Below are 9,198 nucleotides of genomic sequence, written 5' to 3' on the forward strand. Positions count from 1 at the left end.
GTTGGGTCTTCGTTGCTGCGCACGGGCTTTCTCTAGTTGCGGCGAGCGGGGGCTACTGTTCGTTGCGGTGCGCGGGCTTCTCATTGTGGTGGCTTCTCTTGCTGTGGAGCACGGGCTCTAGAGCGCAGGCTCAGTAGTTGTGGCACATGGTCTCAGTAGTTGTGGCACACGGGCTCTAGAGCACTGGCTTAGTAGTTTTGGCAAATGGGCTTAGTTGCTTTGCAGCCTGTGGGATCTTCCCGGACCAGGGATCAAACCCGTGTCCCCTGCATTGGCAGGCAGATTCCCTGCGCCACCAGGGGAATTCCGGGAAGGATCTCTTTAACAAAATCCTCAAAGCACAAACTGTAGAAGAAAAGATTGTTGACTTTGACGTCAGAATGAACAGGCAAGTGGAAGAGGAGAGACGTGCCTGGTGGGCCAAACGCGGGCCCCGGCCAGGCAGCAGGGCATGCACACCAGTCACAGTGTGGCCCTCTCCTCGCTGGCAGGTTGGCAAAACTCAAAGAACCCGAGCACACCAGGTGATGCTAAGGATGAGAGTACAGGCGGCTGGTCCTTTGCTGCGGAGAAGTTCCCCGTGTGCAATGTCCAGGAGCAGAGGCCACGCCCGCCGGAGACCCCACAGTGACCTTTCAAGTGCGGCCACAGGAAATGCTCACAAACGTGTAGAGACTCACGAATGTTCGCAGTGGAATCCCTTGTAATAGAAGCAGCCTGGAAGCTTCCGTCAGCAGGAGAAGGAGTCAGGTGACTTTGGGGTCACCACCAAGGTCTCTGTTCCCCTCGCCACCCTCCTGTCCCCAGGCCAGGATCAGGGAACACATGAGGAACGAGGTCCCTGGTCGCCCTAGGGGTTGTGCCTTCGAGGGAGGAACCCAGTGACAGTGACGGGCGCCCAGGTGTGAGGACCTCACGGCCAAGAGCTTTTTCTGGAATGTTCCCACCCATGCACTACCCCCGCCGTCCAGCAGGTGGCGGCACCAGGCAGTTTACAGCAGGGTCGGGGTGGGGGCCCTCCCAACCCCCTGTATGCAAGCTGGGGACACTGAGGCCTGAGTTCTCCTTCCTACCTCTGCAGGCTTTCCTACTCCCAGGATCTTCCTTCAACACCAGAGGGTTTGTTGCTGTGGGTGCCACGTGTTCATGGCCCTTGTTCTATGCTGGGGGCTCCCTCTGGAGTTTGTGTCCCGGAGAGGGGAACAGGTGTATGCCTGATGGGAAGTGCCTGTTCCTGAAACATTGCCCTCATCCCACACCCAGCACAGTGTCCATGAAATTGTGTCCCCCCAAAGATGTGTTTGAGTTCTAACCCCGTTACTTATGGATGTGGCCTTACTTGGAAATAGGGTCTTTGCAAATGTCCTCGAGTTAAGATGAGGGCATGCTGGCATAGGATGGAGCTCCAAATTTTGGAGCCCCAAATCCAACGTCAAATGTCCTTATAAGAAAAGACACAGGGCTTCCCTGGTGGCGCAGAGGTTAAGAATCTGCCTGCCAATGCAGGGGACACGGGTTCGAGCCCTGGTCCAGGAAGATCCCACATGCCGCGGAGCAGCTAAGCCCGTGCGCCACAACTACTGAGCCTGCGCTCTAGAGCTCGTGTGCCACAAATACTGAAGCCCGCGTGCCTAGAGCCCGTGCTCCACAACAAGAGAAGCCACCGCGGTAAGAAGCCCGCGCACCACAACGAAGAGTAGCCCCCGCTCACTGCAGCCAGAGAAAGCCCACACACAGCAGCAAAGACCCAAAGCAGCCAAAAATAAAAATAAATAATAAATAAATTAAAAAAAAAAAAGACGCAGAGACAGACACACACCAAGGCAGAGACTGGAGGGATGCGTCCGCAAGCCAAGGAGCACCAAGGATGGCCAGCAGCACCAGGGGCCGGGAGGGGCAGGAAGGACCCTCCCCTGGAGCCTCCAGAGAGAGCGCGGCCCTGCCCACACCTCCGTCTCAGGCTTCTGGCCCCAGAATGTGGGAGACTAGATTTCTGTTGTTTTAAGCCCCGTGGTTTGTGGTCCTTTGTCATGGTAGCCCAGGAAGCTGGTGCAGAGGGCGTGCTCCGGAGTAGGAAGGGGGCAGGCCTGGCCCAGCACCCGGCTCACAGCAGCCCTGGGGCAGGCTGGCTCCCTGGCTGCCTGTTCTCTGAGACCTGCTGGGCAGTGGCCACACGTGGGGAGGTGGCTCGTCCCCAGACTCAGCATAGCTCTCTGTTCAGGGGCAGACCTCTTGGCCAGCGCTTTGTGTACACGTGTCCCGCGTGTCCTTCTCCCTCCCTGGCCCCGTGTGTGCTCTGAGGACACGCCTGCGCCGTGCTCCAGGATGGGGCATGGTCAAGAATCCCCTGTGAGCAGGGGACTTTACCTCTGAGCTCAGTTTTTTCATCCGTAAAAGGGGCTGGTTACACACAGCTCATCATGCTCTTGTAAGGACAGAAGCAGACACTGAAGCACGTGCATAGCAGGTGCTCACGAAATGCCCCATAGCTACTGTAAGTATCAAATGCTTCTCAAAATGATGGACGAGGGAACAGACAAGAGACGGCCAACTCCTTGATTTCCACTGGGCAGTGACCAGCCCCGGAGTGGGGAAGCTGGGGGTGGGTCAGGTGGGAGGGTCAGAGCATTTGGCTCTGGCTGGGCCCTTACTCAGACAGAGAGGGTTTCACTGGAGAGCACCGAGGAGAAAGCCTGTCCGTGTGTAAGATTCACCCTCAAAAGACTCCTGAAGTTTCCGTGCTCTTTTGGGGTTAAAACTCAGGTATTTAAGGGAAAACAGAGGTTCCGCTGGAAGAGTGTTGGAAACGTATGAACAGATGCTGTGAGTTTCCCGGGTGGAACATGAGAGCTTCGGAGGCCTTGAATCACCTGGAAGATCTCTGAAATAGGGTGGGACGCAAGGCACACGTCGGATTGTGTGGTTTTCTGGCAACGCAGGTTGGAAATCCAGCTTCAGAGACTACGCTTTTCAGCGCTCCCTGCCTTCAAATTCACTCACAAGGATCACCACAGCAAGTGCAGGCAGGGGAGCGCAGAGGGCCTGGGGGCCTGAGGACAAGGGTGCCAAAAGGAGATAGCGGGCCCGAGGTCTCCCTCCGCATCGTAGGCCTGCTCCATCCAGCTCTCTGGAGCATCCCCTGCGGCCCGAAGTATTTGCTTCCGTTTGTGGGAGGAATAGGGAGCTGAAGCCCTGGTTATGAGAGAAGGTTGAGGTTAGATTTTTGTTGCTTTATTTTCAGGTTAGGTATTTCCATGGGACTCCATGGGCTGCCTCCTAATGGGGGTGCTACAGCCTGGATGTGAGTGGACACATAGCCCTCTCAAAATAAAGCTGTGATTCTTGTTAGATTGGTCACTCACTCAAACTTCAACTTGGTGGGTACGGCTATTTTAAATGAAACATGGGCCCAAAGGTCCCTGTACATCTTCTCGGTAGCCGATTCAGATTCTCAGGCAAGGCAGGCGAGAGCACAATCCCAGATACACAAGGTGCCTTTTGCATGAAGATGTTCCTCTCGGTGTTAGTTACCATAGAAAATACTGGAAACAACTGACATGTCCCCTCATAGGAGCTGGCAAAATAAATGATGCTGCTTTCCCGAGATGAAACATTATGGGATCATCAGAAAAGAGGGTTAAAAATATTAAAAGGGGCCTGTCCTATGATCCAGCAATTCACTTCCCCGAATTCATCTCAGAGACGTACTTGGAAAGTGTGCCAGAGTTTCACAATTATTGTGAAAAATTGGAAACCACTGTCACCCAACAGAGACCTGGTTGAATAAACTGCTGAACTTGGATAGAACAGAGTGGAATGCAGTTTTAGGATCAGAAACAGATGAGCCAGTTCAAAGAATTTAGTGAAGGGACAATGTAAAAGGTGCTGGTGGGGTTAAAGGAGATTCACATGGGAAACAGAAGCAACCCTGGTCTGGGTCGGGGTAGCTGTTAGCCCCCCAGGCCTCCAGGTGGGAATGCAGCCCCTGGCCAGGCAGAGCCGGATGTGGAGGGGCCAGGGGAACGGCAGTCATGTTAGAAATTTGGCCTCTTCATTTAAAAACGTATATGTGGGACTTCCCTGGTGATGCAGTGGTTAAGAATCCACCTGCCAATGCAGGGGACACGGGTTTGAGCCCTGGTCCGGGAAGATCCCACATGCCGCGGAGCAACGAAGCCCGTGCGCCACAACTACTGAGCCTGCGCTCTAGAGCCCGTGAGCCACAACTGCTGAGCCCACGTGCCACAACTACTGAAGCCTGTGCGCCCTAGAGCCTGTGCTCCGCAACAAGAGAAACCACCGCAATGAGAAGCCCGCGCACCGCAACAAAGAGTAGCCCCAGCTCGCCGCAACTAGAGAAAACCTGCGCGCAGCAAGAAAGACCCAACACAGCCCCCCACCCAAAAAAAAGTATATGTGTACCTTCAAAAATCCCAAATAGAGTAGATTTCAGTGTCCTTGCTCTCCTAATCTGAGTGGAGGTATAAGACTATAAAATGAAATAAAAAACATCGTATGAGTATATGTATATATGTGAATACATGTGTGTATATGATGAAAAAATATATAATAGCAAGCGCATATGTAGGTATGATCTTAAGTTTGTAAGTGAACAAATATATTGATATATAGAGTTTTTTTTTTTTTTAATCACAATCTGGCCACGTGAGCATCCAGAGGTGACGGTGACAACCCCAGGCATTGGGGTTGAGGGTGATCTTTTTATCTTCTCTCTCCTCATCACACTTTTAGGTCTCTGAATATTTTGCAACAAGTATGTACTATTCCTACAACCAGAAAGGTGGCGATTTTGCAATAAATGCCTAAATAAATGTTGCAAGGATAAGTGGTGTTTACCAGGATTACGAAATAGCGTGGACAGATGCTTACTGACACACTGTGAAGCAGACGAGGAGGGCAGGCTGCCCACACGTGTGCCTGCGACCCGGCAGACAGAGCTGCCCTCCTGGGGGGGCCTCCCCGTCAGGGCCGCGTGGGAGGGCCTGCTCTGCCCTTCCTCTATGCTCAGGTTTTCTTTAAGATCCACACCCCAAAATTAAACGAACGGGCTTTTAAAAGAGGACAGGGAGGGTCAGCGGCAAGGAAGGGAGCTGGACTCCATTTCCAGGTGACAGGAGGGACTGGGTCTGGTCTAGACGGTTCTGTAGGATGGGCCAGAGAGGCCTCTACTGTGAACTGCAGCCAACATTCCTTCCCCGGGCCTCCTGCAGAGCAGGTTTGGCTCCTGGAGCCTGACTCCCGAGGTGATGCTTGCCGTCTCCTGCAAGGACTTCTCCCGGGCCAGGGCACAGTCCTTGCTGGATGCCACTGCCTTGCCTTTGCCCCCGACGTGAAATGCCCTCACTTCTCCACTCTGCCCGGGGGGAGGAGTGGCTGGGCTGCTGCGTGGGCAGAGTCCCTTTCCACCCACGGAGACCTGCCAGCAGCCTCAGGCTGCACCACCCACCCCCAAATCCAGCCGTGGCAGCTGGTGATGTCTCTGCTTCCTGGCTGGCCAGCGCTTTCCCATCCTGCCAAGACTTTCAGGAACACAGCTGGGATGGCTGGTGACCTGAGGGGTCTGGCCCTGAGTGGCCTTCCTGGCTGGCTGGGCCCAGGGACATGCCAGGCACAGAAACAGCCTTGCTCCTCTCCGGCTGCCCAGAGGGGAGCCCGGCTGTGGGCTCAAGGTCTGCATGACCCTGACAGGCCTGTCCCTGGCTCAGGGCTGGCCTTGTTTCCCTTCCAGGAGGAATAAAAAGCAAAACCTCAACCTTTAGGCCCCAGGGTTTCCAGGCCGGCGGGTGGGGGGGCGCAGGCTTGAGGTGCAGAGGCCATGGCCCTCTGACAGCCTCGACATGCTTGCTCACTGCCACTGGGGCTCAAGAGGTTAAAAAATTCCCACTGCTCAGGGGGGACAGGGTGGACCCAGAGTCCCTGCCAGCCGCAGCCTAGGGCACATGCCCATGGGCTCCCATGGGGCTCACGGAGGGACTTCAGAGGTCAATGAACTTAGGAAGAAAAAATTACATCCTTGTTTTCACCAACCTTTCCCTGGTGCACACAGGCCCCAGACTCAGTGGGAGTAGACCTCAGGTGGGGTTATATGAGCCAGAGTCAGGGCAGGCATCTCAGAGCAACACCATCCTCACCTCCAGCCTTATCCCCACTTTACAGATGAGAGAACCGAGGATGGGGAGGGTGACGTCATTCCTCAAGGTTGTGCTTGTGAATGAATAGTGGATCAGGATTCAAGGCCAGGTTCATCTGACCCCCGTGCTCACACACTGGACCCGTGCACCAGAACATACCATCCCGCAGCTGCTGGTGGCCCCCCAAGGGCCCACCCCCAGAAGGAGGGACAATCATATTAGAGCTTGTTATTTAATGTGCTAATAAAGAAATACACATCACTAGATCTCAATCTAAAATGATACTTTTACCCTTATATAACTGTTTAGCTTATACCCTATGCATTTTAGTTTGTGCTTTTACAACATTATTCTGAGCAGGGATCCATAGCTTTCACCAGAATGCCAAAAGGGTCTATGGCACAAAAAAGGCTAAGAACATGCTTTAGAGCCTGCCTGGAAAATGATGGCAATGAGGAGGAGGAAAATTTCCAGTTCTTCGAGGCAGGGATCGCCTCTTTAGTTCCCTGCTCTATTTCAGCATCTCAGCGAGCTCCCACTCAGGGGAGCGCCAAGCGTGCCTCAGGGAAACTTACAGCTTTTAACCAGCCCCCACCCCGTTATCCCGATAGACAGACTCCCTGGGAACCACCTCCCTTCTGGTCAGGGTGCTGCCAGGGCTCCTCTCCTGCAGAAACCCTGGGGCAGCTATGGCCCTTGATGTCCTCCCGAGGAAGGGATGAGTCCCACAGGGTGGACAGAGCACAGCTCTGGGCCAGACCAACCTGGGTTCAAATCCTGGCCCCACGATTTGCTGGGTGACCTTGAGTAATGTCTCTAATCTTGTGAACCCTTGGTTTCCTCGTCTGAAACATGATGTAATCAAACGTTAGTAGAAGTGTTCTGTAGTCGCTCACACATATCTGTGCATCCATCCATCCATCCCCCGTCTGTCCATCCACCTGTCCACTCATCCATCCACGCAGCGTTCCATCCATGCATCTTACTTTTCTGTATTTCAGGGTGTGTACACTTCTTCCTAAATACTTCAACATGAATATCACTAACAAGGCTTTAATATTTCAGAAACTTAATCTTACTTCTGGATATGCAGATGACCAAGTCCTGCCTCCCCCTCGCTTCTCCCCACTTCCACCCTGCAGCCGCAGGCTGAGAGATCCTGAGCCAAGGACCAGCAGCACCCTCTTAATTCCCACCCAGACCCCTGGTTCCTGGCAGACCCTCTTCCATGGAAAACCTGAGGACAGACAGGAGCTGGTGTCTTAGCTCACTGGAGGCTCGTTTCTGTCCAAGGCTTCAGCGTGAGCTGAGTGCTGCTTTTCTGCTATGGAGACATATGTGCAAATTCTCCCCCTAGTCGTCCTGCCATCTCTGGTTCTGACGCAAAGCTCATCACCTTGGACCAGCTGCTCTTAGAGGTAGCGAGCCCCCCATCACTGGGGTTAAGCAAAGACTGAAACGGCTCTGGAGGGGGTGGGAGGATGCCAGAGAGAGGATTCAAACCCACAACAGGGGCTGAACTACATCAGGGTTTCTCAGCCTTGGCGCTGTTGATGTTCTGGGCTGGATACCTGCTGTGGGGCGCCCTGTGCACTGCTGGATGTTTTGCAGCATCCCTGGTCTCTGTCCACTGGATGCCAGTAGCACCTCCCACCCGACCAGAATAGCAACCAAAAATGCCTCCAGCCGTTGCCAAACGTCCCCCAGGGGGAACTCGCCCCCAGTTGAGAACTCCTGGACTAGAGGACATTGAAGGTCCCTTCTGTCTTGAAATTCCATGATTTATCCTGCTCCCAGGATGTTCCCTGCCCCCCGGCACCCCCCACCCGCATAGTGCTGCATCCTTTCTGTTGCTATGGAAACTGGGGATTATCTTGCCTCTTCTGTTTCTCTTTGCCCCACTCATTTGTGCCTTCTTTCAACCGACAAACCCATGTGTGGAGCCCAGGGGACACTAACACACAGGCTTGTTTGCTCTCGTGTCAGAGAGGAGCAATTGTAGGCAGACCTCCCGAAGCGGATTGAGGATTGAGCGAGAGGTGCCGAGAGAAGCACTGCAAAGTGCGGCAGGCACAGGGCACGGCAGCCAGTAGAACTGGGATGAAAGTCGGCGGGGGCGGCCGCAGCAAAGGAGAGTGACCGGGTCTCGCTGGGCGGGCAGGGGGGCGGACACCCGACCTGGGGTTGAAGGAAGGATTTTCCGCGGAGAGGAGAGCCGTGGTTTGCAAGAGCAGAGGTGTGGCGGGGCTTGACAGGGTGCTCTCGATGCAGAAGAGACTCGTCTGGGGGCGGTCCTTGCCCCTGGAGGCAACAAGCCCCCCGAAGGGTTTTAAGCAGGGGGCGAATACATCTATTGGGGGTGAGAAAGGGGCAGGGAGGGGACTGGGAGGCTGCCGGGAGGCAGTTACAGCAGCCCGGGAGCTAGATGGTGAGGGCTGGTCCCAGTGGGGATGGTCCAGAGGAGGGGCTGGGTAGGAGGCAGGCAGCGGGGACGCAGGTACTAAGAAAAAGGAAAAAGCCAGGGATGGGGCCGGGTCTCCTGAGGGTGAGGCAGACTTCCTAAGGGCGGAGCCAGGCCTCCTGGGGGTGGGGCCAGACCTCCTGGGATGAAACCAGACCTCCTAGGGGTGGAGCCAGGCCTCCTGGAGGTGGGACCACGCTTTCTGGGGGCGGTGCCATGTAGCCTGGGGTGGAGACTGTGGGGCGGGGCCGGGTCTGGGGGCGGAGCCAGGCCATTGACCGGATGGAGAAGGCAGACACAAATAAATTCGCCCTCCTTGACAGCCGTCTCGCAGGCCTGGTTTTCACGGGGCCACCGCTGTGTCTCCATCACCATCTTAACCATCTGGGCAAACAGTATCTTTAGAGATCACTGACAAAGCATGTGTCTGGAAGGATTTGAAACAGCCTAGTGTCCATCAGTGGGGGAGTGGTGACGCCACCCCAAGTCACAGCACACAATGAAGGCTGCATGCAGCACCCTTGTGACGCCTCACTCCGTCCCTGGGGAAGTCTGAGCTTTCCTGCAGAGTGGTCACATACAGAG

The sequence above is a fragment of the Physeter macrocephalus genome, chromosome 17, assembly GCF_002837175.3.
Source record: "Physeter macrocephalus isolate SW-GA chromosome 17, ASM283717v5, whole genome shotgun sequence".
NCBI lineage: Eukaryota > Metazoa > Chordata > Mammalia > Artiodactyla > Physeteridae > Physeter > Physeter macrocephalus.